Below are 11,946 nucleotides of genomic sequence, written 5' to 3' on the forward strand. Positions count from 1 at the left end.
TGATAATAATAATAAATGATTTGTTTTTAATTCTGAGCATTAAGACTGTGTATCCTGCTTTTGGCACAGACTCATGTGCCTTCATTTCATGCTTAATTTCCCATTTTTTTTATATACCATCCCAAATGGTTCATTCATCTTTTATACTGAGCCACAGATAAGTAGAAATTAAAAGATAAGAAGACTGCCAAGCAAAAATAGATGGTGTGACTGTGGTAGCAAAAGAAGCAGTCAGTCAAAGGCAAGCTGAGAACGGTCACTCTGCAGGCAAGCAGCCTGTGCTAACCTAAGCCTACGGCCATTCCATTCACCTACACATAATGAGGCTGCTCTCCTCTTAAAGGCTGTTCAGATTGTGTCCTGCAAATTCTATGTGTGACAGCAAAGAAGTCACGTGGCAAAGGCTTCATTAGGAACTGTTGACATAATTAAACTGTTGATGTTCCTGGGAGGAGCATATTTCACTGTTCCATGTGCTGAGTTGCTGTTAACCTCAAGACGGCTCAAGAGCTTGAGCAGTGAGCCCCGGCAAAGGGAAAGAGAAGACTCGTGCTTCCACTAAAACACACTAAATAGGTAGAGCACAGCAGAGGCTCAGCGACACGGCTATCCCAAATATCAGTCTCTGCTATTAGCAAAATCACAGTTCAGAGGAAGAGATTGAAGCAATCATCCCAGGCGAGACACACATTTGCAAATGTCACATCGGAAGTATAACTTTATTATGGAAAAGCAATTTAAGTTCATCACTAATGCCTGACATTTCAGGATGGTTCTTGCCCTGTTTTTACTAATCACACTCAGGGTAGCTCTGTCTTTCACAGCTCCATTTATGATTAGACTGCTGAACTTTACAGAAAGAGTGGCTGGCTGAGGCTTCAGAATTTGATTTTCCGGGTGATCTTTACCAACTCAAGTAGCACCAGCGGTCTGTCTTCAGCTCTTTTCCTTTATATCAATTTAACTCATTATAACAAGTGGCCTTTTATAATCAATAAGTGAAGCCATCAACAATATCAACAAACTCTGGAAAGGTAAGTTGCCAAGGCAACCTATAGTAGGGAATCCACTCCCCTGTGGTTCAAAAATAATTAACAATTGTTTGTACTTAGTGCTGTGGCTTCTACCAATGACTGCACAAGCCCCAGCTTCCTAGTTAGGCTTTCTATTGCTGTGATTAATCATCATAAGCAAAAGTGACTTGGATAGGAAAGGTATTGCTTCATCTTAGCTTTCAGTCTGTCATCCAAGGAAGTCAGGACAGGAACTTAAGGCAGGAACCCGTAGGAAAGAACTGATGCAGAGGCCAGAGAGGAGTGCCGCTGACTGGCCAGTTCCTTGTGGCTTGCTCAGCCTGCTTCCTTAGAGCACACAGGAGAAAACTCCTATATACTCTGCATATACCTGAGAAACAAGTCTTAATTGTTTAATAAGCATTAAACAAAGAGCATATCTTGCCTCACCACCCATCTCCATCCTCGCATAAAAAGGAATAGCAGAAAGTAGTTTTCCTTACTTTCTCCATCTTAGTTTAGGAAGAATAAGCAAGAACAACATGAATATGTACGGACCAGTCACCTGCTCCAGGGATGTTATAAAGATCATCTCATTGAATTCTCACAGTATCGCTGTCCTAGAGATAGGACTGTTCCACGTTGCATGTGGGAAAGCTACACCTTGAAGATTTAAGTAGCTTGCTTGAGGCTGCAAGAAGATAGGAGAATTAGACAGCAAAGGTCAAATGCAAAGCTCCAACCACTGTGTTACTGGTGAATATTAACATATTGCAAGTTGACCAAGTGAGTCTGATTGTTTGCAAACATAGACAACTAGAAATGTCTCGGTTCCGTTTTTATAGAGAACTCATATACTTCAAGATGCAATCATTCACAGATTAACCACTTTTTTATTAATCATTCCATTCATTTACATCTCAAATGATATCCCACTCCCCGGTTATCCCTCCACCAACTCCCCTATCTCACATTTGCCCTGCCCACTCCCCTATCTCACATTTGCCATGCCCACTCCCCTTTGCCTGTATGAGAGTGTTCCCCCACCCACCCACCCACACTCTCCTGCCCTACCTCTCCAGCATCCCCCTATACTAGGGCATCAAACCTCCCGGGGACCAAGGGCCTCCCCTCTCATTGCTTTCAGGCAAGGCCATCCTCTGCTACATATGTATCTGGGGCCATGGATCCCTCCAGGTACACTCCTTGGTTGGTGGTCTAGTCTCTGGGAGAACTGGGTAGTCAGGACAGCCTGTGTTGTTCTTCCAATGGGATTGCAATCCCTCTCCACTCCTCCTGAACTTCCACCAGCTCCACTGCTAGGTTCCTTGAGCTCAGTCTGATGGTTGGCTCTGAACATCCACATCTGCATTGGTCGGTTGCTGGCTTGGTCTTTCCAGGAACTGCCACACTAGGTTCCTGTAAGCAAGTACCTATTGACCATGGCAACAGTATTGGAGATAAACTACTTTTTAAAGCTAACAATAACAATTTTGTATTATGCATGTGGGTCCATTGGTAAAATACTTACCTACCAGGAATAGAGTTTGGGTTTGGTACCAAGCACTAGGGTTTTATTTTTTAAATGTTGGTTTGACCAAAGAAAAGATAAGGACTTTGGTTGCCAACTTGGCACAACCTAGAATCTCCTGGGAATAGAGTCTTAATGAGAAATTGCTCACAATGAGTTGGCCTGAAGCTATGTCTATATAGGGAGAGGGTAAGAGGGTGTCTAAAGGAAGTTAATTGATAAGGGAAGATTCAGCCCACTGTGAGCAACACCATTTCCTAAGCAAGGAGTCCTGAAAAGTAGAACTGGACACAAGCAAGCAAGGAAGTAAACATACATACATTCATTTCCTTATGCTCTTGAGTATGTGATGAGATATGAATCAGTGTTTGAAGTTCCTGCCTTAACTCCCCTATAATAGTGGATGTCTTAGTCAGGGTTTCTATTCCTGCATAAAACATCATGACCAAGAAGTAAGTTGGCGAGGCAAGGGTTTATTCACCTTACATTTTCAGATTGCTCATCATCAACAAAGGATGTCAGGACTGGAACTCAAGCAGGTCAGGAAGCAGGAGTTGATGCAGAGGTCATGGAGGGATGTTCCTTACTGGCTTGCTTCCTCTGCCTTGCCCAGCTTGCTTTCTTATAGAACCCAAGACTACCAGCCCATGGATGGAATCACCCACAATGGACCCTCTCTCTTGATCACTAATTGAGAAAATCTCATGAAGGCATTTCCTCACCTGAAGCTCCTTTCTCTGTGATAACTCCAGCTTGTATTAAGTTGACACACAAAACCAGCCAGTACAGTGGAAGTTGTTTTTGAATTGACAATATGATACAATACATAAGATGTTCTCCCTACAAACATCTACACTGAACCCTGCTACTGCACAGCCGTGGACCCAGACATGGCCATTAGTAGCAGTACAGGCATCTGTCTGGTTGTCTTCTCTGTCCACACTGTATGGAATAGGGGCTAGCAGGCCTATGTGTTTACAGGACTCTAAGTGTATACAGCGCACCCATGTAGCATGGCAGCAGAGGTATCTGTGAACATCTGCCCTTGTGCATATCCCACACTGCATTACACGGTGGTAGACTGGGATCTGTGTGTCTATGGCCTGCCCTTGCAATGAAGAGGGGGGAGGCAGGTCTGTGGGCTTCTTTCTCTACCCATGTTACTTGGCACTTGGCTGGTTTCTGTCTATCTTCCTCCACCACACTATGCTGTGTTGCATGGTGGTCTTTGTTGAGGTGTTTTATTGTAGCAATAAAAATGAAACTAAGACAGTTTGTATTATACCTAAATCAACTCTTCTGTTTCTTTAGGCATGTTTAAGGACATTCTGACTACTACAGAGATGTTGACTGTTACTAAGACACACTGGTCTTCACTGTTTGTCTGTTTCTGGTTAGTCCCTATCTAACTCCTTTTTGAAACTGTTCAAGACCTTTTGATTGATATTATGAGTGCTTGTCAATAAGCCATCCTGATCTTTTTTAATTGAAGTTGTATCCTGAAAGCTGGGACCCAGGTTTTAGAGCAGTGTGTCAGGCTATGCAGGCAGACAGAGGCTTGCACTGGCTTCCACGTCTGCTTCTCCCAGCTCCACTGCTCAGGTCTAACACCTCCCACATTTGCTGTAAAGATGGAGTCGACATAAATGTGACAAACCCTACATAATATAATAAGACAATGATGTACTAAAAATATGAGAAAAAGCAAAAACAGAATTAACATATAACAAGAGTCATACGTAATTATAATGGGACTTGTCTGGGAAATATGTGTTGTATAACATTTATATTAATGTGAAACTTACCACCTCTTAAAACCCAGCTACTTGGCAAAATATTACATTAATAATTTAATAGCTTATGATACATAAGCTACTGCTCTGGGGTCATATCTACTTCTCCCCCTATGATATGGTGGCCTTTCATTAATTCAGAAAGAGTCTTCATATTCTTCTAAGCCTTGTCTCATGCTCTAATGTGCCAGGTGTACACCATTACTCCTTGTCACTTTATTCTCTCTCCCAGTGCCCCTTCTAAAAGAACACTGTATTGCAGATATCATCAGATTAGCAGAAATATCACTGCCAGCTTTAACCAAGTTGACTCACTACAGAACAAGGCTAGCTCTCCTAGGTAGAAGCCAGTGTCCCAGGTATTTGCATCAAACAGGACTCTGGGAGGTGTTCCTTTGCTAGTCCAAATGGTTACTTTTATCCTCCTGAAATATTACCCTATTGAGTTCTACCTACACTTTCAAATTCATGAAATTAGTTTAAACGATGATTCACCTTATCATATTATCTCTTTCCAAGGCTTTATCATCTACAAATGTGATAAGCAAACCTATGTGTCTTTATATAATGCAAAGTTTTTTAAAAAATGTATAAGGCAAGCTGAGATAAGCTTTCAGTAATGGAGGTGTCTTTGAGTTGTTATGTTCCTATTAAGTAACTCCTCATTCACACTGCCTTAAGTAATCCCCCAAAATTCAGTGGTTGAATTTCCTATCTGTTCAAGTTTCCTCAGGAATAGTATCATTAAACAGAATCTTTTCAGAAAACTTATAAATACTGCTTTCTAGGTGACTGCGTGAGTCACTGGGACAAAATTCTTTGAGGGTGAATATTAGGTGGCTGTATCAATCTCCCTTCTGTATTCATGGCCAGTCACATACTTGGCACACTACCCTGTATTGTTAATCAAGACATCATTTTCTCCTATTTGGTCTTTTGGAGTCTTTTTATTTCTCCATGATTTTAAAGTAGTTGCCCCAAAACATCCACTACCACACACAGCCTAAGATAGCACACTGAAAACCACAGAATGACCTTTTGTGTTCCTCGGTTTTCAACTACCTGCTAAATTTTTTTCCAGTTTAATAACTGTTTTCCTGACAAGAGAAAGCAAAATCCAAACAGTATGACTGGCCTCAGGTCCTTCTTCTCTGTTTGTATTGCACCATCTGAAACAAGCAGGGGACTTCTCACTTGTTTGTTTGATTACTGTAACACTGACTGCATTTCTGAGATTCACAATTCTCATGGCCTTCAGAAGTTCTGTGATTCATGTTCACCCTTTCCTCTCCCCTACTGTCATATAGCAATTTCCTCTGAGTTGAAACATGGTATCCTAGAGGAAGGCTTGTTAGGACTGGGGATGTGCTGAAGAGAGATCCCTTAAGACCCAGAAAATATATAACTCACAAGTCTCAGTAAGTCCCTAAAACTTAGGGAGACTTAACATTCACAAGGTTCCTTCCTCTCATTAATGACTGCTGTGGAAAGGAGACTCTCCGACCTATCCAGATGCCTGCATATCATGTGGAGAGATGTTGAGTTCCAGCTCTCATAACTCATCACTCAGACTGAGATAAGCTTTCGATAATGGAGGTGCCTTTGAATTGCCACGTTCCTATAAGTAACCCCTCATCCACACTTCCTTAAATAATCCTTAAAATTCAGTGGTTGACCTATAGGTGGAACAACATTATGAACTAACCAGTACCCCGGAGCTCTTGACTCTAGCTGCATATGTATCAAAAGATGGCCTAGTCGGCCATCACTGGAAAGAGAGGCCCATTGGACTTGCAAACTTTATATGCCCCAGTACAGGGGAACTCCAGGGCCAAAAAGGGGGAGTGGGTGAGTAGGGAAGTGGGGGTGGGTGGGTATGGGGGACTTTTGATATAGCATTGGAAATGTAAATGAGCTAAATACCTAATAAAAATGGGAAAAAAAATTCAGTGGTTGAATATGTTAGGCATTAGTGGTATTGCCGGTTTGTTATAGGCTCCTATCTGTGATGAGTAGATGTTCATTCACATCTCCCCAGGAATAGTGTCATACACACACCTATTTGTAATTACTCTTTAGCATCTACTCTCATAGAATTGCCGGAACACCATTATCATTCCCATCACTAAGCGTTCCCAATTCCATTCCCCAAAACTCTTGAATCAATCTTTGAAAATTACCTTTCTCTTGTTATGAAATTGCCTGTTTGGTAACATGCTTGAGCTATTTGCCTTGGTAGGTAATATCATTGTAGGATTAGATGGTTCAGACTTTTTAAAAATAGGAAGAACTTAAAAGTAATCCCTAATATTATTGCAAGTTATTATTAATGGTATGCTTGTAAATCTATATACCAGCTTCAATTACGAAGGAAAGTAAATATGTGAACACACTCGTGTACAAAGTCACCTCAAGAAAACTGTGATAGCCAAATAAACAGCCCATGGGGAAGCCATCAAATGAAATCACATTCAAGGTGAAATGTAACTCTATGTCTTTCAGAATACTGTCCATTGCTTTGGTAGGCAATGGCAAATAAAATAAGACAAGCATCTTTGCTCTAGGAATGCCCATTCTGGCAGGAAAGATTGTATGACAGCAGGTAAACAAATAAAAGCATTAAAATACCAGACAAGAAGGAGTGGGAAGAGCACTCTTTCAAGTAAGTTGGTCCGGGAAAGCACTCTGAGAACAGGGACTGAGATAGAAACTGATGGATAAGAAGTAGTACAGGGGAACGCCAGGGCCAAAAAGGGGGAGTGGGTGGGTAGGGGAGTGGGGGTGGGTGGGTATGGGGGACTTTTAGTATAGCATTGGAAATGTAAATGAGCTAAATACCTAATAAAAAATGGAAAAAAAATACAGGGACATAGGCCTAGATGAAGTGAAATAAAATATTAATACCTTGAAAAAAAAAAAAGAAGTACCTAGCTATGTAAACACTTAGAAGAGGAGTTCAGGAAGAGGACAATATCCCAGGGATCCAAAGGAGAGAAAACTGTCAATCACGGGATATCTGTGTAGAGAAAAAAGTAATAGTAGAGGGATCCTAAGTATTATGAATAGCTGTACTAAGGCCAAGGAACATTCTAGAAGACAAAAATACAATGTTAGAAAGGCTGGGGGATGACACACATCAAAGAAGTTCACAGATACTTTTTCCATGTTAATCTCAGAGTGGCTAGAAAGATGGCACAGCTATTAAGAGCACCGGCTGTCCTTCCAAAAGACCAGAGTTCAAGTCCCACCATGCACGTGACAGCTTATAGCAAGGACTGTAACTCCAGACCTTGATGATACAAGCCCCTCTTCTGGCCTCCATGGTACAACATGAGCATGGTGCACATAAATACATATGAACACAATGCACATAATAGTGATACATTTAATTATTCTCAGAAAAATGATCATCGCTGGCCTATTTAAACATTTCACCTACATCTGCTAGCATGCCAACAAACCAGCTCATACATGACTACACACCTTCATTTTTTTTCTTATTTATTTAATTTTTTACATCCTAATCACTATGCCCCCTTCCAGTCGCCTCTCACAGTATCCCAGAGTGAGGGTACTGCAGACCTTCTAATATGTCTCTAATGGTGTTTAGTGCTAAGTTGCTTAGCCTGACCACATTTCACTGCTGGTCCACAGCTAGTGATATTTGTCATAGTTTAAACATGTTAAACCCCAGGTGATGGCAGCCTCTTTCAGGGTCTTCCCTTCTCAAAATCCCCACTTCTTAGAAATCCTCTCTCCCTTGTCCTTTGTGGTACTCAGAAGCTGGGAGTTTCTTGGGGTTCCCAAGGCAAGGTGCAGAGAAGGGAACTGGAAAAATTTCATAAAGGCAAAAATGAGACAAAATAAGCCATAGACTTCGTCCTTTAAAGCAAAAACTCAAGTCACATGGCTGGAGAGATGACTCGACAGTTAGGAATGCTTGTTGTTCTTGCACAGGACCAGAACTTGGTTCCCAGCACCCTGTCAGGTGGCTCACAACTACCTGTAACTCCAGGTCCACGCTCTACTGGTCTCTGTGGGCACATGCACACATGTATACACAGAGAAGCACACACATGCATGTAAGTAAAAGCTAAATGAAGCCTTAAGAATGAACTGGGATGTGAGGCACAGAGGTCACAGCTATTACTCCAGCCTTTGGGAGAATGTGGGGACAGGGGGAGGAAGATTGCTATAAGTCTGAGGCTAGCCTGGACTGCCTACTGAAACCCTGAATCAGACAAAAAGAAATAATGGTAAAAGTTAATCCTCCGCTGAGTCGTTCAAGGAAGAGGGAAAGGTGGCAGAGTGAAGGCAGATCAAGATGGGAAGTAGTAATCTGGTGCAGTATTACTGCCAGTGTACTGCCATCAAACGGGGGAAATGAAGGCATTTCTAGGAATAGTATTTTTGTTATTTGGTGTATGACATAATTTCTTCCTCTGCTTCAGCTCCTGCTTTCTGACCTGCTTGAATTCCAGTCCTGACTTCCTTGGTGATAAACAGCAGTATGTAAGTGTAAGCTGAATAAACCCTTTCCTCCCCAACTTGCTTCTTGGTCATGATGTTTTATACAGGAATAGAAACCCTGACTAAGACAAATTGGTACCAGGATTAGGGTATTCCTGTGACAACCAGACCATGTTTTTGGGAGGACTGTGGAAGGACTTTGGAACTTTGAGCTAGAAGATGAAGGCCTGACTTGTGAAATTTCAGAGGGAAGGTTAAAGACTCTTTTCAGGGCCATTGCTATTTTGGATTGTGAAGATTCTGTGGTTCTGGTTAGCTGGGGCTGAAGAATCAGCTGTGATTAACAAGATACCAGAACTATTAAAGCAAAACCTTTGCATTACTGGGACTATTGATGCTGGTTAGCTGGAGCTAAGAAATTAGCGGTGATTAAGAAGAGACCAGCATCATTGAGGTGACATCTTCTGGGAAGTGTTTTCTGAAAGCACAGAGGCTGTGTTCCAGAGATAGCCAAGGTTGTACCTTGTGCTGCAGCAAAACTTGGTAATATGTAAGAGTCACCCAGGTGGTACTGGTTTTGAAGGCATGAAGGGGTCTTGCAGAGCAGCTGAGGCTCGGCACTGTGAGAGGCCATGGAAGGCCATTGGTGAAGGTGCAGCCTCAGTTGCAATTGATGGCCCAGGACTGAAGGGGTCATGCAAAGGAGTTGAGGCTTAGCACCATGAAGAGAACCTGTGAGAGGCTATTGGTGAAGCCTAGTTACAGCGGAAGACTGCAGCATTTTGGAGATACCAGTACCGAGAATGACCACCAAGAACAGCAGCAGTGGAGTACAGGCAGCTGGAGCCTAGAGGACAAGGTGTGTGCTACAAAGGGCATGACTGGAGAAGTGACCCAAGCCCTTGGAGGAGCCCAGAAGATCGTGAGTTGGATCCCAGACATTGGATGGTTGGAGATTGATTTTTGCTTTTGATTGTGACTGTGCCCTGATATTTTTCCCTCTTGAAGGAAGTTTTTTAGTGAAGCCCACAGTTAAGAGACTTTGAATTTTAAAGTACTTTGAATTTTAAAAGATACTGGATATTTTAAAGGGATTGAACTTTTAATATGTAAAGACTGTTGGACTTTTAAAGTTATTTAGATCTTGGGGATGAATAAGAACTAAGGGTTGAGGCTTACTAGTGATGTGTTGGTGTGTCAAGTTGACAAGGGGTCAATTGTACTGGTTAATTTTCTGTCAACTTGACACAAGCTGGAGTTATCACAGAGAAAGGAACTTCAGTTGGGGAAATGCCTCCACAAGATCCAGCTGTAAGGCATTTTCTCAATTAGTGATCAAGGGGGGAGGTCCCCTTGTGGGTGGTACCATCTCTGGGCTGGTAGTCTTGGTTCTATAAGAGAGCAGGCTGAGCAAGCCAGGTGAAGCAAGCCAGTAAAGAGCATCCCTCCATGGCCTCTGCATCAGCTCCTGCTTTCTGACCTGCTTGAGTTCCAGTCCTGGCTTCCTTTGGTGATGAACAACAGTATGGATGTGTACGCTGAATAAACCCTTTCCTCCCCAACTTGTTTCTTAGTCATGATGTTTGTGCAGGAATAGAAACCCTGACTAAGACAATATGCCTTCAGGATAAACCTGAACCACTTTCCAAAGTCTTGTGGGATGGAGTTGAGAATAAAGGCTTGCTTGCTTTTATTGGGATTTTATACGTGAATGGACAATCTGTAAATGTGTACTTTACAGCCTTAGTTGGACCCTTACCATCTGTCGCTTGAAAACACATCACGGATTCTCCTCTCTATCTGAAAGAATGAATTGTTCAAGATTTTCCTTTTTACTGAAGGAACTAAAGGGGTTTGCAGCCCCATAGAAACAACAATAATATCAACCAACCAGGCCCCCTGAAGCTCCCAGGGACTATACCACCAGTCAAGGAGTACACATGGAGGGACCCATGGCTCCAGCTGCATATGTAGCAGAGGATGGCCTTTTCAGGCATCAATGAGACAAGAGGTCCTGTGAAGCCTCAATACCCCAGTGTAAAAGAATTCAAGAGTGGGGGCTCGAGAGTGGATGGGTTGGGAAACACCCTCATTGAAGCAGGGGGAGGGAGGATGGCATATAGGGTTTCTGGGGAGGGGGGGAGGAAAGGGGACAACATTTGAGATATAAAGAAAGAAAATATCCAATTAATAAAAAAAGGAAAAATGTTTTCCTAACTATGGTTCCTAGCCAAGGTCCTTGCTCACCAACTCATTAAAATAATAACCCGATAACCCAAGCCACTCACACTCCTCCCTCTTCCCTTTCACACACTCCAGTTTCATCATCTGCTCGCCCTTCTGTTAGACTGAAGGTGACCACGGTCCTACTCCTTCTCCAGCTAGGCCTATTGCCTTCCTTGTCTTACCGAGGAGAATACATCATCATCTATGCATCATGAATACCAGTATTATTAACATCTGTATTTTCTGTATTTTATGTGGTAGAAGTCCCTCATGCCCTAAGAGAGACTGTGGGAGTCAACCTCTTGTCTACCTCTTTGTGCCTTTGGCATACACAAAAAGAACAGTGTCTCTTAACCTACTGGTCTTGCCTCACCACAGGCCCAAAATGGCAAGATGAGCTAACCATGCATTGAAACAGTGAGCCACAAAAGCAGTCTCCTCCTTATAAGTTACCTCTGGTATTTCTTCACAGTGGTAGAGAGCTGATCACATGCCCTATCTCTGCTCTAGCCTCTTCTTTCCCTGGTTCTCGTGCCTTGGCCTCTCAGTATCTCACTCTTACATAAGGAATATTTTAATGCTAACAACTTTTCATCTTTTTCCAAAGTCCAAACCTTTCCTTTCCCTAAGGTGATCCACGACATCCAGGTGGTCTTCAGAGCTTCCCTGGATATTAACAGATTCATCACAGGATCCTTACTGAAGTCCTTGGTTCTATTTCAGCACTTTTCAATTCTCTTTTCTCAGAGCTATCACTTCTACAACTCTAATTGGATTACATCATTGTCAAGCTCAGACAACTTTGGTGACTTGTACCTAACAGCTAAACTACAAATGTCCTAGCAGTATGTAAAAAACCTCACAGATATGACACCAATGTCTTTTTGATAACTTCTCATCTCTACCTGTCACC

Source organism: Mus musculus, chromosome 3 (assembly GCF_000001635.26).
Source record: "Mus musculus strain C57BL/6J chromosome 3, GRCm38.p6 C57BL/6J".
Lineage (NCBI taxonomy): Eukaryota > Metazoa > Chordata > Mammalia > Rodentia > Muridae > Mus > Mus musculus.